General features: G+C 36.5%; 2 long non-coding RNA genes across 2 annotated transcripts; both read right to left on the reverse strand.

The window, feature by feature from the left end:
• Positions 1–1,569: 1,569 nt before the first annotated feature.
• LOC117599221 (uncharacterized) lies at positions 1,570–3,834 on the reverse strand. Its single transcript, XR_004579673.2, has 3 exons — positions 3,641–3,834; positions 2,300–2,807; positions 1,570–1,669 (listed from the first exon to the last, which is right to left on the reverse strand). It is a non-coding gene; the product is annotated as an uncharacterized LOC117599221 (long non-coding RNA).
• Positions 3,835–7,594: 3,760 nt separating this feature from the next.
• LOC113530427 (uncharacterized) lies at positions 7,595–16,950 on the reverse strand. Its single transcript, XR_003403152.3, has 4 exons — positions 16,660–16,950; positions 14,765–14,851; positions 9,444–9,517; positions 7,595–7,730 (listed from the first exon to the last, which is right to left on the reverse strand). It is a non-coding gene; the product is annotated as an uncharacterized LOC113530427 (long non-coding RNA).
• Between the last annotated feature and the right edge of the window lie 754 nt (positions 16,951–17,704).

Consider the following 17,704-nt stretch of genomic DNA (forward strand, 5'->3'; position numbering starts at 1 on the left):
CGGTGCTTAAATATTTGCTTTGTATGTTGCGTGAGCACCAGTTTTTATTGTAAGTATTTAAGGTATGTAATAATATAAGTACTTGTGACGTAGGGCCTCCAGTCCGCGCGCACTAAGCACTACACGATCCTCACGCGACTGCCGACGGGGTGCTGAAAGGACAGCGCCATTTGAGCACGTGGTAGGATGTGCGGTTTCTGTTTCCTCTTTCATGTTGTTTGCTTTTTACGTGTTAGTTGCAGGGACTGGTGGTAGCCAAGCCCACGTCTTGCACCCAGACTCTCGATGCTCCGACCTGCCACGCTTTCTTAGTGTATCCGCTCACAAATCCATCACTAATCACACCACCTGCGTGTACAGCACCACCCTGCCACTACCCCCTCACCCTATGAAAATACTGTAAACTCACCTTTGTTTGCACCTATCCTGTCTCTGCTGTCTCTGCTGTGTCTGAGCTCTGCCCCTCGCTGCAGAGAGTTGCTATCATAATACTTAATTTCTGCTTAATAATATGCTATTTATGCTATTAATATTATTTGAATATATCATTTAATATGTAGATCTATAGGATATAATATAGGATATAATTTTCTCTTTTTAATGCTCCATGAACCAGAACTCTCATCAGCTGGACACGATGCAGACTAATTTTTTTTTTTTTTTTTTTTTTTTTGTCTTTTTTTAATTATTGCAATATCAGATGATACTAACATTGTTGTTAATAAAAAAAAAGACAAAGAAACGTGGAGAAAAATAAATTAATAAACTAACTAAATGATGTCCCCTTGCCGTGATGATGCCATGCCTTGATCAAAGGAAGATTCTTGAGGACTTTAGAAAATGAGTTATCAATGCTCGCTGGGCTGGAAAAAGTTACAAAACCATTTCTAAAGAGTTTGGCCTCTACAGATCTACTGTCAGGCAGGTGATATACAAATGGAGGAAATTCAGTACCACTGTCTTGCAAGGAGTGATCGTCCAGCAAAAATCACTCCAAGGACATGGTGAATAATATTACAGGAATTCACAAAGAACCTCAGTGTAACATCAGTGGACCTACAGGTCACTCTTGCATTGAGTAATCTCAATGTTCATGAGTCCACTATCAGGCAAAAAATGAACAAGAATGATGTGCATGGCAGGATAGCAAGGAGGAAGCCACTATTCTGCAAAAAGTACACTGCTGCCCATCTAAAGTATGCTCAAGACCAAAAGCCAGAAGCCTTTTGAAAGAATGTTCTGAAATACAGATGAATCCAAAATAGAACTTTTCGGGTTGAAAAATGGTAAATGTTATGTCTGGTAAAAACCAAGCACTGCATTCCAACATAAGAACCTTATTCCCACTGTGAAGCATAAAGGTGGCAGTATCATGATATATATATATATATATATATATATATATATATATATATATATATATATATATATATAATATATAATTTTCTCTTTTTAATGCTCCATGAACCAGAACTCTCATCAGATGGACACGATGCAGACTATTTTTTTTTTTTTTTTGGCTTTTTTTATTATTAAAATATAAGAAGATACAAACATCATGGTTAATCGCCATGATGATGTCAGCTGTGGGCGAAGTCAGCGAAACACAGCACTACAGATGGAAGACATTGAAGAAACTGGAAGTTGAGCAATATCAGGATTGGAGGTCCTGCACAGACAGAGAACACATCAACGATGAAGTGAGGTGCAATATATGACACAAAGTTGAGGAGCAATACAGCAGACAGCAAATTTAGCAATTTTATCCTATTCGGGGACACATGACATGTTAATGAGATTCTCTTGTTATCATGTACCATCATGATGATGGAGAAGGTGTTAGATGGCTATATGGAAAAGAAAGGACACACTGACCTTTAGGTCCCTGCACTTAGAGTCTAACAATGGCTAGAAACAGAAAAAAATGACTTTTGGATAGAAGCGTGGACTTCTAAATAAATAAATAAATAGCTGCTGGTTAGCTACTAATCCCATTTTACACATGCATTTGTTCATCAGCTTTAAAAAAGCCTAACCTAGTGCCAATAACGCTTGACTTCCAAACTGAAATTTTATTAAATGTTCTTTAAAAAGTTAGCTTTCACAAAGAGTAACTTTTACATGAGTAAATGCCCACTGGGATGGCTCAATTTATTCAGATTTTTTATGAATGCCTCTTCTCTCATGACCACTTTTAGATGTTGCATGTGTCGCTGCCAGTCATTACTACAGAGTACTGAGACCCACTGCCTGTACACTATGTTTTTGTCCCGTCAGAAAACCATTACACACATCTCACCTTCACACAGTGTGCCCAAAGCATCATCCCACTGAGGCAGATGTTGAAGGGGAGAGAGAGAGAGATGCCCTGTGGTTCTCTGCCAACTGAATGGCCTCATTTGGTGTTTCTGGTTGGTGGAGCTGAACCCAGTGGGCAGTCTCTTCTGGAAGCTGCTTGATAAACTGCTCTATTACCAACTGCTCCACAATCCTGCTACAGTCCCAATCCTCAGCCAGCAACCACTTCTGACAGTGGAATTGGAGCTGCTGTACAAATTTAAATAGGTCGCCGACCTCACTGAGGGCCAAGGAGCGAAACCTCTGGCGATGTTGCTCTGATAGCGAGACAGCTTTCTTGGAATCTTTAGATTCCACTTGCTGGATGATTCTGTGGAGCATCTGTTTGGTCTTTGCCTCTTCTTGTAGCAGGGCCTCCAGACGCTGATTTTGCCTTTGTTGTTCCTCAATGAGACTGCTGATAATCTCAGTGAGGTGTAACGGTGCGTCCGTGATGAAGTAGCACTCTTCTGATGGGTGGGTAAGAAGGTAGAGAGAAAGAGCTGCTGAATATTTGCATTAAACTTTTTGAGGTCTGTGGTTTTCAGCATTCATGAAACCACGTATCAATACACACATACTGTCAAGCTGCTACACAAATTCACTCACACACATACACTCATTAGTATGAATCATTCAAAATGAGCACAACTTAGCTAAACGTGGGATATTGTTTTGGAGTGGAAAATATGACACACATCTGTTTGTCTTAGAATTAATTTTTGTAAAATATTTTCAACGTGAGATAGAGGAGATCTGGCTTAATGGTGTAGGTTTATACAGATTACATATTATATATTAATATATGGCGTTCTACATCGTTTAGAAAAACTTTTTTTTTTAATAAAATATTTTTTATCTACATTTGTTTCCATTTAGACATCTTTTGCTCTATTGCAAAAACAGGCTACATGTGCACCGATTTGCTTATCAAGCTGCAACATTTCCATATGAAAACGTGTAAAGAGCTCAGATTAATGAACAGGTGTAATGTTGCATTCCACAAAAATAATCGTAATTTCCGACCAGGAAGCCTATAGCCATTTGCTTGACTATACTTAATGCACTGACCTTAAGATGTTTAATAATAATAATAATAATAATAATAATAATAATAATAATAATAATAATAATAATAATAAATTAGTCTTTTACGACGGCGACGGTTAACGCATTTACGACACAAACCAGCACAAATGATTATAAACACTTTTGTTCATTTTCTGATCATGGCCTGCGACATTTACTCCGATGTCTAATCTATTAATCTATTTAATACAACAGCACAGTAGATTCAACTTACCGTCACAGATGTGTTGAGTGGTTCTAGTCACAATCTTAAAACATCAACAGAAATTTGATGCATTCGCCTTACGACGGGGTCTTATGACGATTGACGCACATGTCGCCCTACGACGGATAATGTAGACTATTCGCTTAAAGTCGGGTAAAAGCGCAGCTCAGCAGGTCGGAACGACAGGATCGCGCGCGACTGAACGACAGGTTCGCCGGCCTTTATAAACTCCTGACGTAGGAGGAGGCGGATTTTATTTTAAATAAATTCAATTCAAATCAGTTTAAAATAAGGACGGACAGGTGGTGAGCGAAAACGATTTAGAAGACGTCCAGTGGAAATCCGACGGGGTCTCATTCGCTTTCCTATTGTGGTGTCGGACTAGTGTGTTTCTAACGTCGGTGTCGGTCTGGACGTTCCGGAGAATAATAAAAATAATAATAATAAAATTAAAAAAAATAAAAAAGAAAGAAAGAGTATCAGTTGTAAAAGTATGTAAAAGCTGTAACAGGATCTTAAATGTTCCAAGTGAATTACATTACCTGTCCAGCTAATTTCTGACGGTCGTTGGCCTTGTTTCCAACCGAGTTTCCAAAGAGTTCACAGTTCACCAGCCGACCAGCAGGGAGCTGAAATGAGAGAAGAGCTGCAGGAGCCTCCCTTATACCGTAGGCTCTTGTGCTCTTCCTGTCGCTTTCGGATGAAATGCAGTTCCTACAATTCAGATGAAATCTTCCTCGCGCGGACTGAACCGCCACCGACTGAAACATTTTCCCCAAAGAGGTCACCTGAAAATACCTTAGATCTATCAGTTGAAACTAAAACCTCCACTAATAAAGAATGTTTTAGAAGTGAAAGGTTGTGCTCCGACGCGGAAACGTATTTATTTGAAATTTATTCATCCGTCGTGTGATGGCGTAAATTATCCGTCGCACGGCGACAAATACGGATACTTCCGACGTCCACATCCGCCGGGCCAGGAGCTACACATCCGCCGGGCCAGGAGCGACACATCCGCCGGGCCAGGAGCGATACATTCGCCGGGCCAGGAGCGACGTGTGAGGAGGTGTGGAATTAACAGCAACTTCGTCTTTTCTGCTGTTACAAGATGAAGGCGTTTGGGGAAATGTCGAGACGTTGCTTGTACCCTGAACTCGGACCATAATACAAAAACGCTGAAAAATATCCTTCTTTTGGTCTCAACCCGAACAGAACTCCATAATAACCAACAAAACAAGCAAGCACAGCTATCAGAATGAGCAGGTTTCTGAACCTGCCCAAAAAAGACTTAGGCAGTCGTTCCTCCTGCTGTAACACAAAGCCGGCGGACAAAAGCAGAACACGTATGAGTAAAATGAAGATTTGTCTGGAATTTTATTTTATTTATTTTGTGTGTGTGTGTGTTTGTGAGGTTTTTTTTTTATTATGATTTTTATTCTGTTAGAATCACAAGATGAAACCAGACATTGTACACCGTCATAGACACATGCCTATATTCTTTCATCAGAAAACTGCACAAAAAAGAAGAACATTTGTGTTCGCGTCCTGTCCGCTAAAACTCGCCAAACGTTCAGCAGGCAACTGAGCAGCGGAGAAGAGAGTCGGCCCTTATATAACTTATGCTCCTCCTCCCGGTGGGCGGGAGAAAGACATTTCGCTCGAATATGTTCTAACGAAAACGTTCATACGCGAGCGATGAACTATCGGAACTGCAGTGGACATTTTTAAATTTATTTTCTCCGATATCAGTTTACGCAACTGCATAGACTTATGATATGGACCTTCTCTGACAGCCACAACGGATCCGCAAAAGAAAATCACAAAAGAAGAAGAAATGGCACGAGACCGTCGCTGGAAACGACATCGATATGGCTACAACTCATACCATCTGTGACGGTAAGCTGGATCGTCTGTGTTCTTTAAATAAGTAGATTAGACACCTGAGTAAATGATATTAGATCAGACGCTATCTGATCAGATGGTGAACGAAATTCTTAAATTTTTTTGCGGTTCTGAAATGAATTATGTGCTCTACAGAAATTCAGCTTGATTTATGTGCAAGCTAAACGGATCAGCAAATAAAGTGCTATTTATTTTAAGCTTTTATTGAAGGTTGTTTTGATGGATTTTATTGCCAGAGGAGTGCTGTGTGTCTGCGACCTACGAGATGCTCACTAATGTCGTTACATGTGGAATTGTGTCACATTATTATTAGTAGTAGTAGTAGTAGTATTTATGTTGTTAATTATTATTATTATTATTATTATTATTATTATTTCACTGTTTTTCTGGTGATGGGAAATATGCCCGCGTGCCTGTTTATGTTGTCTACTGTCTGATTTCATTATGTGACACTAACATAATCAAAAATAAATAAATAAATAAATAAATAAACAGTGGAACATTGAGTCCTGAACAGAAAGGCCTGCTGCTGTGGTTAAAAAAGATTTGTCTTTGTCGAAGAGTGAAGGATAACATTGTCAGAATTCTAGGCAAATATTCAGTTTACTTACTAAAGTCTCTTACAAGTCCCTTAAAATGTAATTCTAATTATTTTAAATATTAATAGAGCTTTGTTAAATATCAGCATTTGTTTTTATTTATTAAGATATAATAAGCTGTTTTTTTTTTTACAGACTGTTGATTTGATAGCAGGATGTGTATCCATGGTTTGTTTTTGTCCAACGTCTTTGTTACAGCAGGAGCAGGTAAATTAGCTCAGGTAAATTCTCAACCTCAACCTGATTTTCCAGTTTGAGTCACAATGAACGTTTCTCTGTCGGAGTATGTGTAGGGCCATGTGCGGTGTGTGTGTGTGTGTGTGTGTGTGTGTGTGTGTGAGAGAGAGAGAGAGCGACAGAGAGAGAGATTTTTTTAATTATGATCTTTATTCTGTTAGAATCACAAGATGAAACCAGACATTGTACATCATCCGACACATGCCTATATTCTTTCATCCGAAAACTGCACAAAAAAGGAGAAGTAAAGAACATTTGTTTGAATCACATTAAGACAAAAACATTTACATGTAACATTTTGGGGAAAAAAAGTTTTAACATCAATAAATAATTGAAAATGACAAATCTTTCTGTTAGATACAGGAAAGTAAAAGACATGGCTGCACAGCAGAACTTCCAACCAAAAACTGTGAAGTGCTTCCTCCTTCTGAAATCTCCTGGTTTCTCCAAAGACGCGTCCTCGCTTGTCGGAGGATAAAGTGTTCGCGTCCTGTCCGCTAAAACTCGCCAAACGTTCAGCAGCCAACTGAGCAGCGGAGAAGAGAGTCGGCCCTTATATAACTTATGCTCCTCCTCCCGGTGGGCGGGAGAAAGACATTTCGCTCGAATATGTTCAAATGAAAACGTCACTCCTCTGACTCTTTAATGAGGACGTTTGCATGTAACGTTTTACCTCGGGAAAACACGCCCCTCTTTCTCTCTCTCTCTCTCTGGTCCTAACACAAACAGAACATCAAAACGACATCCATCATAACAAAGCTGTAATTTTTTTTTTTTTTTTTTTTGATATGGACTTTTATTATGAGTTTTGATATGGACCTTCTCGTATACAAAGAAGCGCGACTGAATTTTACATCAGACTACAGCTGTGTTTGCTTGTTTTGTCGGTCATTATGGTGTACCCCGTCTTTGGATTATGGCCCGCGTTCAGGCTACAAGCAGTGTCTCATCTCGTGACCGCACAAGAGTCGAAGCTGCTGCTGATTTTGCACATCATCATACGTCGCTCCTGGCCCTGAGGATGAGGCCGGCACGTGGCTCAGACAGTGACTTTTTACATTATTGTTTGTTAGAGGAAGTTTAAATGCAGCTGATATGCGTAAGGTGTTTTCCGAGAATAAAAAAAAAAAAACGTTAGGGGAAAAAAACATTTCAGTGAGTAGCGGATGCAAACATCCTCCAGCGCTTGTGCAGCGTAAGTGGAGGCTCCTCAGCGTGGCACTGACGCTCCTCCTCCTGGACGCGATTTCTCCCTTCTGATTTGAGGGAGGGGCTAAATAGCTGAAATGTGTGCACTTCAGAGTTCATGGGCCAGTTCTCTAGTAGACAGTGCACTGCCGATATCGATCTCTGTAAACTACCTGAAAAACAAACAAAAACAGAAACCACCGTCGGTGACAACCACAACAGATGCGCAAAAGAAAATCACAAAGAAGGAGAAGCGGAACGAGACTGTCGAGGAAAACCACCGCGGATCTGAAAGAGAGGAGGTACAAGACCCCCACTGACAACCACCGCGGATCTGAAAGAGAGGAGGTACAAGACCCCCACTGACAACCGCCGCGGATCTGAAGGTGAAGAGGTACAAGACCCCCACTGACAGCCACCGCGGATCTGAAGGTGAAGAGGTACAAGACCGCCACTGACAGCCACCGCGGATCCGAGAGAGAAAATCACAACGCATCCGCGAGAGTAACGGCACGAGACATCGATATGGCTACAACTCATACCATCTGTGACGGTAAGCTGGATCGTCTGTGTTCTTTAAATAAGTAGATTAGACACCTGAGTAAATGATATTAGATCAGACGCCATCTGATCAGGCAGTGAACGAAATTCTTAAATTCTTTTGCGGTTCTGAAAAGAATTATGTGCTCTACAGAAATTCAGCTTGATTTATGTGCAAGCTAAACGGATCAGCAAATAAAGTGCTATTTATTTTAAGCAATGAATGAATGAACAATGATTTAATTATTTGTTGTTCATGTGTCCTCGACCCAGATGTATTCACTGCAGCTCTCAGCTGTGTGTCTGCGACCTGCGAGATGCTCACTAATGTCTTTACATGTGGAGGTGTGTGATATCATCATCATCATTATTATTATTATTAGTAGTAGTAGTAGTAGTATTTATTTATGTTGTTAATTATTATTATTATTATTATTATTATTATTATTATTATTATTATTATTATTGAATCATATATGAATCATCATAGTTACTCAATTCTTTAATTAGTTAATAACTAATAATTAATAACTAATTAGTTGGGTAATTAATTACATGACTATTAATTCATTTGTGATTTATTTGTAATCAAACATAAATTAAAGTACTTAATAAAATAATCACCAATATATTAGTTACCTAATTATTCATCAGTAATTAATTAATTATTATGTAACCAAGTAGTAATATACAATTAATCAGTCAATTATAAAACCATATAATTTAGTTAGTTAATTAATTGTGTTAATTAACCAATTGAATAATTACGGGTTTTTATAATTAACGTATATTTAATTATATGGTTAGCCTAAATAATTATGAGCACTGTAGCCAAACCACTAGTTCTACACTAGAACCACTACTACACAAAGTCATATAGTCGTATTTTATCATATTTGTTCATCGTATTCATCACATTTTCTTGGCTCCAGGAGAGAAGCATGATGAGGATGCAGTGGCAGAGGGCTCAGCAGTGTTAGAAGGTCTGATCATTTACATTTGATGTTTACACAGTTGATGTTAAAATGTGTCATGCCTGTAAATATAAGTACTTTTGTTGTAGGAATTATATGTATGGATCTGCAGTACTGTTGCAGAACACTAAGCTCTTTATATAATTTTTTTTTATTAAATATCTTATTAAAAGTTCAGTTTCTCTGTTTCTAGGTGTTAAACTCTCAGTGGCGGAGACTGAGCCAGAAGGGACCCAAAGCTCAGTGCGTCCGTTCTTCTCCACACAGCCATGAAACACCTCCTCTGTCATAACATGTAATGTGAACATCACGTCTCCCAAATCCAACAGTACACAATGGACTACTTGCACAAACTGTTCTGCGTATATTTACCGTGGTTCCTGTGTATCCCGGTCTTTCACTACACTCCTATTTGCTGTATTTTCAGTGGGTCTCTGCAACGGCTCCTGAAAGTAAATGCCAGTGATGTTCATCAGATATGTAAGAAAACGATAACCCACATCACCATGTTATCAGCATGTGAAAGTATGCTTACTAACAGTACTATTGTTATTAGTAGTAGTGGTAGTAGTAGTAGTATCACCACCACCATCACCATCATCACTACCACCACCATCACCATCATCACTACCACCACCATCACTATCATCACCACTACCACCACCGTGACCATCATCACTATCACCACCATCACCACCACTACCAACACTATCACCATCACCACTACCACCACCATCACCACCACTATCCATCCATCTATCCATCCATCCATCCATCTATTGGTACCTTTTTCTCGTTAGGTGTTTGTTATTATCTAGTGCCTTTCTCTCCCGCACACTGAGCAGTGGTCTTTGAATACTGTAGCTGTTCTATTAAAAGAGCAGTGACACTCTGTGTTCTCTCTGTGATTTTGGTTCAACTAGCTGATGTGGTGTGAAATGCCTGCTACAGAACTTTGTGTAGGCGGAAATGGTGAAATAGTTGCCACCTAGGTTTGAAGCTGTAGAAGCTTAAAGCTGCTAAATGTCGAAGAAACACCGCAGTGCTCATGACATTTCTTCAGTTTTCATTGAGAATATTCATTTTTAAATACTTCGAGGTGGACAATCATTTTGATGGCATTATGAAGAAAAAAAACAGTACTGACAAATGTAAACAGTGGTACCAGAAATGGATGAACAGCGCTATTTCAAAGCAGAAGTACATCAGAGCTCTGAGTGCAAGTAGTCCATTTATGTATTGCTGCCTAATGTATTGTATGTTGAATATGTTTTTTTAAAGATGCTAAATTAAACAAAACTATATTTATAGACTGTCGCAGTGGCCCTTATTTCCTTTAACGTCCACTAATGAGTCACACACTTTATATGAGTGAAGGTGGCCTTTGTTGAGAACCAATTGTAAAACTTGGTTGAACATAATACTGTTGTGTGTTTGTGTTTTTGTGCATTCTTGGTGTGTCTCTTTTATTCTTTATATTTTTATTCTTATATATTTTTTATATCTTTATATCTGCTGCTGTAACAATGCAAATTTCCCCAATGGGGGGCAAATAAAGGATTATCTTATCTTATCTTATCTTATCTTATCTTATCTTATCTTATCTTATCTTATCTTATCTTATCTTATCTTATCTTATCATTGAACTGTTTATGCCAGCTACAGCCTGGAAAGCCTTGCTTTGATTGGTTTTGGTGTAGTCAATATCTATGTACTATATCTATATACTTCGTAATCTATATACTCTGTATATATGGTGTGAAAAGGTGCAAAAAATGGTCTTTCGACAGAAACACCTATTATTATTATTATTATTATTATTATTATTATTATTATTATTATTATTATTATTATTATTATTATTATTATTATTGATAGCTATTACCCAGCTAATCAAGTTGCAGCAAAAAGAGCATACAGAAACAGGTCAACTCATCTGATTTTCACACAGAGTTCACACAGAGTGGTGCATAAAGCCTACTTGATGAGAAGAAAAAGTCTCCTCTGACCTTTCTCTTCAGAGCAGACTTCATGCACCACTCTGTGTGAGCTCTGTGTGAAAATCCCCTGACTGACAAAAAGGTTACAGTAACTTAAATACCCACTTTCTACCGAAAAGCATCTCAGAATGCACAGCATATTAAACGTTGAGGAGAATGATGTGCACTAGCAGAAAACCACATCCGGTTGCACCCCAGGCAAGATCAGGAACCTGAGGCTACACACTTCCACACTGGACAGCTGAATATTGAAAAGTATCAGATGTTCCTGCTGTATTATAAATTCTGATTGTCAGATGGTTGATCCTTTGTTGAATAAATGTAGCAATGGGCTTTTTTATTATTATAGGAAAGCAAGTCACATGTAAACCTTGATTACCTATTTAATTTGCATTATATGTGTGTGTGTGTGTGTGTGTGTGTGTGTGTGTGTTTGTGTGCGAGGGAGAGAGATTTTGCTCTTTAACAATACTTTGTTAAAACCATTTTCTTTCATACAAGTTCTTTACATTATTTTCCCTTCTTTATCCAAATCCATTTATAAAAGTTATTTCTGCATAATTTAGAGAAAATAAAACAGCTTTATAATCCCACGTACTTGTTTCCACGGAAGGCGGGTGGGTATATTGTGGTCATACTGGTTGGAACAGTCAGATACTGAGGTTAGGGTTGTTGGTGGTGAAAAACAACAGATTATTAAGAGCATTAAGGCGTTAGTGTGTGTTGTGCCAGCGTTGGCTAGATGTGTGCGCGCTCTCAATGAAATATTTTAAGACAGGCGTGCTTTGAAACTTGAACACTTTATATTTAATTGGATATTTTTAATCAGTTTCTCATACAGTGCTTCTATCAGATGACGTATCTGACATATCTGTGTGAACTCTGTGCTCTTTACAATATTTCTAAGTTCCTTAGGCAGGGGTCTCGCGCCATCTGCTGGATAAGTGTGTGCATCTACATAAAACAACCTTTCCTTACTCAAATCAAGTACACTGAAAAAAATGATTCATTGACTCAGCAACCATTATGTAAAAATATAAATAGATTAAACTCAAAAACGTACATTTTTCTAATTTTTTTTAGCTTTACTTAACATACATACATAACACTAGTGTGTGCAACATATCAATTACAAGGTGAATTTAAGAATATGCATAAAGTGAACGAAAAAACGTGACGTCACGTCAACTATAATCCTAGTTAGTTTAAGGTTAAGTAAACCTAACATAAAAGTTCACATGTGACTGTGAGTGACATGATGAGCAAATATCCAGCGAAACACTTGGAGCCATTTTCTGAAGCACATCGTGGTGAGGACAGTGAAAAAGTGTCAGGTAAGCTTTAAATAAACAAAGTAAAATATTAGAGTTTGTCTTTTAACATCCATGAACACATTTATTGCATTTGTGGTCAAGGGGATACTTTTAAACTGAATTTTTGAATTGCTACGAATATTGGGACTTAGTAAAATAAATAAATAAATAAATAAATAAATAAGTATGCATCAGGTTTGCAAGTGTGTTTCAGTGTAGTATTGCAATCTCTGTCAAAAAACAAAATGTTTCAGTTTTGTACTAATTGTCTGAAAAAATTTTGTAAACTTTTGTTGAATGAAGTGATTTTTTTTTTCTTATAAAGCTGTACTCAATTTATGATGTTTTCTCAACCACTGTATTGCAAGCTCAGGCCAAAACTAAAGTAAAAATGCTTTATTTTGTGCTAGTTGTCTGTGTAAGATATTGAATGTTCGGGAGCAGTGATGGCAGTCAGCACACCAGTTTTATTCAATACTTGGTTCAACTCAAATAATTACCTTATGTTCATGTAAATGAGCTGCATAAAAAGCTTAAATGTTAATTTGAATCAACTTGCAATTACTTGGTAGATTCTATTGGTGTTAGATTTTTTTTAAGTAAAAAATGTTGACTCAACTCATATATTTATGTGAACATAAAGGTTTTCTTGATAATGTTATTTAAACTTATTTCAAGTTGAATTTACTTAAAAAGTGTGATGCAAAAATGGTGCATATATATTTTATATTTTAAGCAAATCCAACACATCATTTTTTTTCAGTGTACTTACTCAAATCGCTCAGACCCAGGTAGCTCATTACAACTGAATATACACGGTATATATATATAAAAACTGAATGTACTGTATACATATATATATATATATAAACTGAATATACTGTATATATATATATATATATATATATATATATATATATATATATATATATATATAAACTGAATATACTGTATATATAGTATTCTCCTGACCCCTGGGGGCTCCATATAGTTCTGATAATATACATGGTCAAACATTACATTGTCTTTTAATTCAGAATCCTAACCATACACTATATTAATAAATAAAATCAAAACAGAGCACAAAAGGTCAAATAATCTGTACCAGAAGTAACAGATAGAGATAGAGTAGCAGACAGAGAACAATCCTCCATACTGCCAGTAATCAGCTGGATCCTTGGTGCATCTGGGAGGTAAAAATAAAAGGAAAAAAAAGGACAAGGAAAGGGAAAAAAATTCCTTTAAGCAAGCTTAAACACAGTTTATTTAAATAGTCTGTACTGTCTCTTATGATATTGTGGCAATGTGAACACAGAGTACTGTCAGCTTTGAGAGTGCTAGTTGTTAAATGCTAATTTAAACATGCATCTAATGCAAATTCAAATTTAAATTCAAATTCAAATTTTATTTGTCACATGCATAACCATACACAGTACAACTTGCAGTGAAATGTTTTATACAACTGTTCCAACATAAAATAAGAAAATATAGAAAAATATTAAATATAAAGAACAATATATACATAAAAAAAAAAAAAAAAATATATATATATATATATATATATATATATATATATATATATATATATATATATATATATATATATATATATATATATTAATCCCTTCATATATATATATATATATATATATATATATATATATATATATATATATATATATATATATATATATATGTGTGTGTGTGTGTGTGTGTGTGTGTGAGAGAGAGAGAGAGAGAGAGAGAGAGAGAGAATATAACTTTATATAGAATATAAAAGATTATAAAAGAATATGTATGATCATACTGTAAATATTGTAAATACTGTAAACCTGTTGTAAACATACAATATAGTGCAATATAGCATGAATAGTGTTGGATGTAAAGTTTGGATATGTGCAGTTTTGGGCAAATAATGTTCCGTTTGTGTGATTTAATGTACAGTGATGTGCAATGTGCATGTCTTAGCATTCCTGTCAGAAAAATGTGAAACATCAAAAGAAGAAAGACGTGGATTCACAGCAATGGACACTTTCCACAGGTGTATCATAGATCTCACAGTATCACTATCATAACATCACCATAGCTCTAAATAAATTGCCAATTGGTACACCAAAATCAAACCAACTGTCTAATAAAACTGCAGCTGCATTTACCCAGTTCAATCATGTCTGAGGGTCATGAGGGTATTTCCCTCAGTGTTCTCCCGAGAATTAAACAAAGGATTGATGATGATGATGATGATGATGATGACGTGTCTTTGAAAAGGGTCACTTCCCCTTTCATTGTGGCAACTCAGTATGGAAGACAAAATTAAAAATTACTCAGCTTCCCTATTGCCAGTGGGAGAATTATGTACTTAAATGGACTAATATCATACCTTATACATTGCAGTTGATACTCGTGATGGACTTGTCACTCTGTTGTGTGCCTGTTATCCCCTGTAAACCTTGTTCCAATGCTTGATCTAAAAAAATATAAGCAAGTTTCTTATCATTAGCAGTTATCAGTGTTGGAAAAGGGAATGTAGAAATGATTCAGAAAGAAACATGCAGCTTCACATACATAACAGGTTTGGGCCAAATATAATATCTCTCTAACATTTCTCAGAGACAAACATTTCTCAGAGACAAGCACAAGTTGTATCATATATTTCTGTGCAGTTAAAGGAAAAAATTTTAAAACAAACAAAAAAGTTAATTTTTTATAACCTGGTTCTTACTCTCATTGATGGACATGACAACCAGATGATATTTTACACATGACTACCATCCTGATAGTTTTATCATTCATTAGTGCCATGTTAACTGAGTGTTTTATCAGGTCCTTTTTAATTCAGCTATCAAATGTGCATATTTTGAAGTTGAACACAGTCAGAGTTAAAGGTTTTTACCCAGAATGCATATTACAGTGGCCATCAGATTGCAGAGCTACTTTCTGGGTAATTCTGTGGGAATGACCAGAATCACTGCACATTCCCATTGTATTACAAATCCCACTGGCCAGCATGATGGAAAAAGTGATACAAGATAGAGATTGATGTTCGTGGTGTGTTTGAGGCACTACATGCATTTTTGTATTTGAAAGAACAGGTTTAACACTTGATTCTGATTGTCAGACGGTTGATCTTTTTTTGAATAAATGTAGCAATGGGCTTTTTTATTATTATAGGACAGCAAGTCAAATGTAAACCTTTATTCATTGTTATGTGTGTGTGTGTGGGCCACTGGACTCATTATACAGCTGTGTCAGGATGGGTGGCTATGCCCTTAAACTCAAGAACAGCACAGATGAGTAAAATATTGTCTGAAGAATTTGAGCCAGACTGATGCCCAGACTGCCTGATTTGATTCCCAGAACTTCTGGATCATGAGGGGAAAACACACACACACACAAAATTAACTACTGGCTTACTGACAGTGACATATGCATGCAAAATATCACTCAACAGCTCCACACAGAGTTTTCTATACAAATTTAGAAAAAATACAAAATAAATAAAACCTACTTTAGTTATTTTCTGTAAAAATTAAGATTTTTATTTTCTACAGTTTGGGTAACTTACTCCAATGAATAACAGATGAGAGATGAAGATGGCTGCTATGATCAGAGCAGTATCATTCAATCTGTGGACTGATCAGGATTTTTTAAAAAGGGGGCAAATAATATGAATTATATTACTTTTTTATATTACTTTTTCCCTCTGACAATCATCACCTTGCCTTGATGAGCATGTCTCTGAAATTAGAATAAGAAGTATCAGTGAATTTATATATTATTATATAAGTACATGGACCTTTACATAAATTTAGATTCATTCCAGCTTAGCTGTATTGCTTGGTATTCATTAACTGAATCAGATATTCATTAATCAAGGACAGGATTAGCCTAAGTTGTCTAACAGTATACACAGTGTTTGTGGAAGTTCACATTTTGCATGGTAAAACCAGGTGTTCATGTGAAATGGGTCATCTCTGACCATATCAAGCTTACAAGGGTTACAAGTATATCTACAAATATATAATTACAAATATATAGCAGTGCCTCTACTAGGCAGGAATATATGGCAATCAGCATCTCAGTTTAACACACTACATCCTGATGAAGCAGTACAAACACACACACACACACCCACACACACACACACACACACACACACACACACACACACACACACACACACACACACTGGGCTACATAAATTAAGGACATGAACACAAAACATAACGGTACGTTAGTATATTACAGAAAATAAGAGGGAAAATGTTTTCTTACTTGATATCAAGAATATTTTTGCAAGATATAAATTCACTGAACTTAAGTGACCAAGTAGATCCCATCTGAGTCTTCCTCAGATGAGTGAGGAAGTGTCCATGTTGCAGTTTTTGTCTTCTCCATTGACATCCCACAACTCAAATCCGCTCAAAATTAAGAATAAGAGTATATAAGAGTTTATAAAATTAAGAATAAAGAATTTAGCAGGCAGATGTAAAATAATCCGGTTAATAATCCAGGTAATAATCCAACTAACAGCCACTACTGCTGAACCGACCGAGCAGCAGCCACTCAAACTGATGCATTTTCAAACTGGACCGCTGAGAGGCGCGAACAGCTGTCATTGGCCAGTTTCCTGAATGACAGTGAGATTAACCAATCATGCTCATAGCAAGCGGTGAGACAGCCAATAGCAACTGAGCAATTGTTTCAGCTTGGTAACATAGCAACAACTGTGTATAACTGGGTAAAAGTGTATTTATTTTGTATTCATTGCAGTGTATGAATGAAAATGTTATATATGTATATATGTATATATATATATATATATATATATATATATATATATATATATATATATAATGTGTGTGTATGTATATATGTCATTTGTGTTATTCTCTGTTCTCAGGCCTTGCCTACTGTGAACATTTTAATGGTCAGTCCACACTAAATCTCATAAGGCAAAAAATCAAAAAATTTCTGCTTCACTGCTCTGTCAAGGTTGAAACTTTTGCTGCTCTAAATGACTTCAAGCTTATCATTCTTGCTTCCTACTACTTCCTTCCTGGACTATTGCAATGCATTGCTTTCCTGACTTGACCTTTACTCATTTTACGTTTTTCAGATGCAGTGGCATGTGTGTGCAGTCCAGCTTTGTACTCTTGAAAAAAAAAAAAAAAAAGACTATGCATTATGTTTGACATAGTGTTAAAAGTTTGCTTAATCCAGACTTACAGAGTTTGAATGTGAAAGTACACATAAATACAAAACTAATAGATAGATAAATACATATTTACAGATCATTTTTAATAATTGCAGATAATTA

This window comes from Pangasianodon hypophthalmus, chromosome 16 (genome assembly GCF_027358585.1).
Source record: "Pangasianodon hypophthalmus isolate fPanHyp1 chromosome 16, fPanHyp1.pri, whole genome shotgun sequence".
NCBI classification, from domain to species: Eukaryota; Metazoa; Chordata; class Actinopteri; order Siluriformes; family Pangasiidae; genus Pangasianodon; species Pangasianodon hypophthalmus.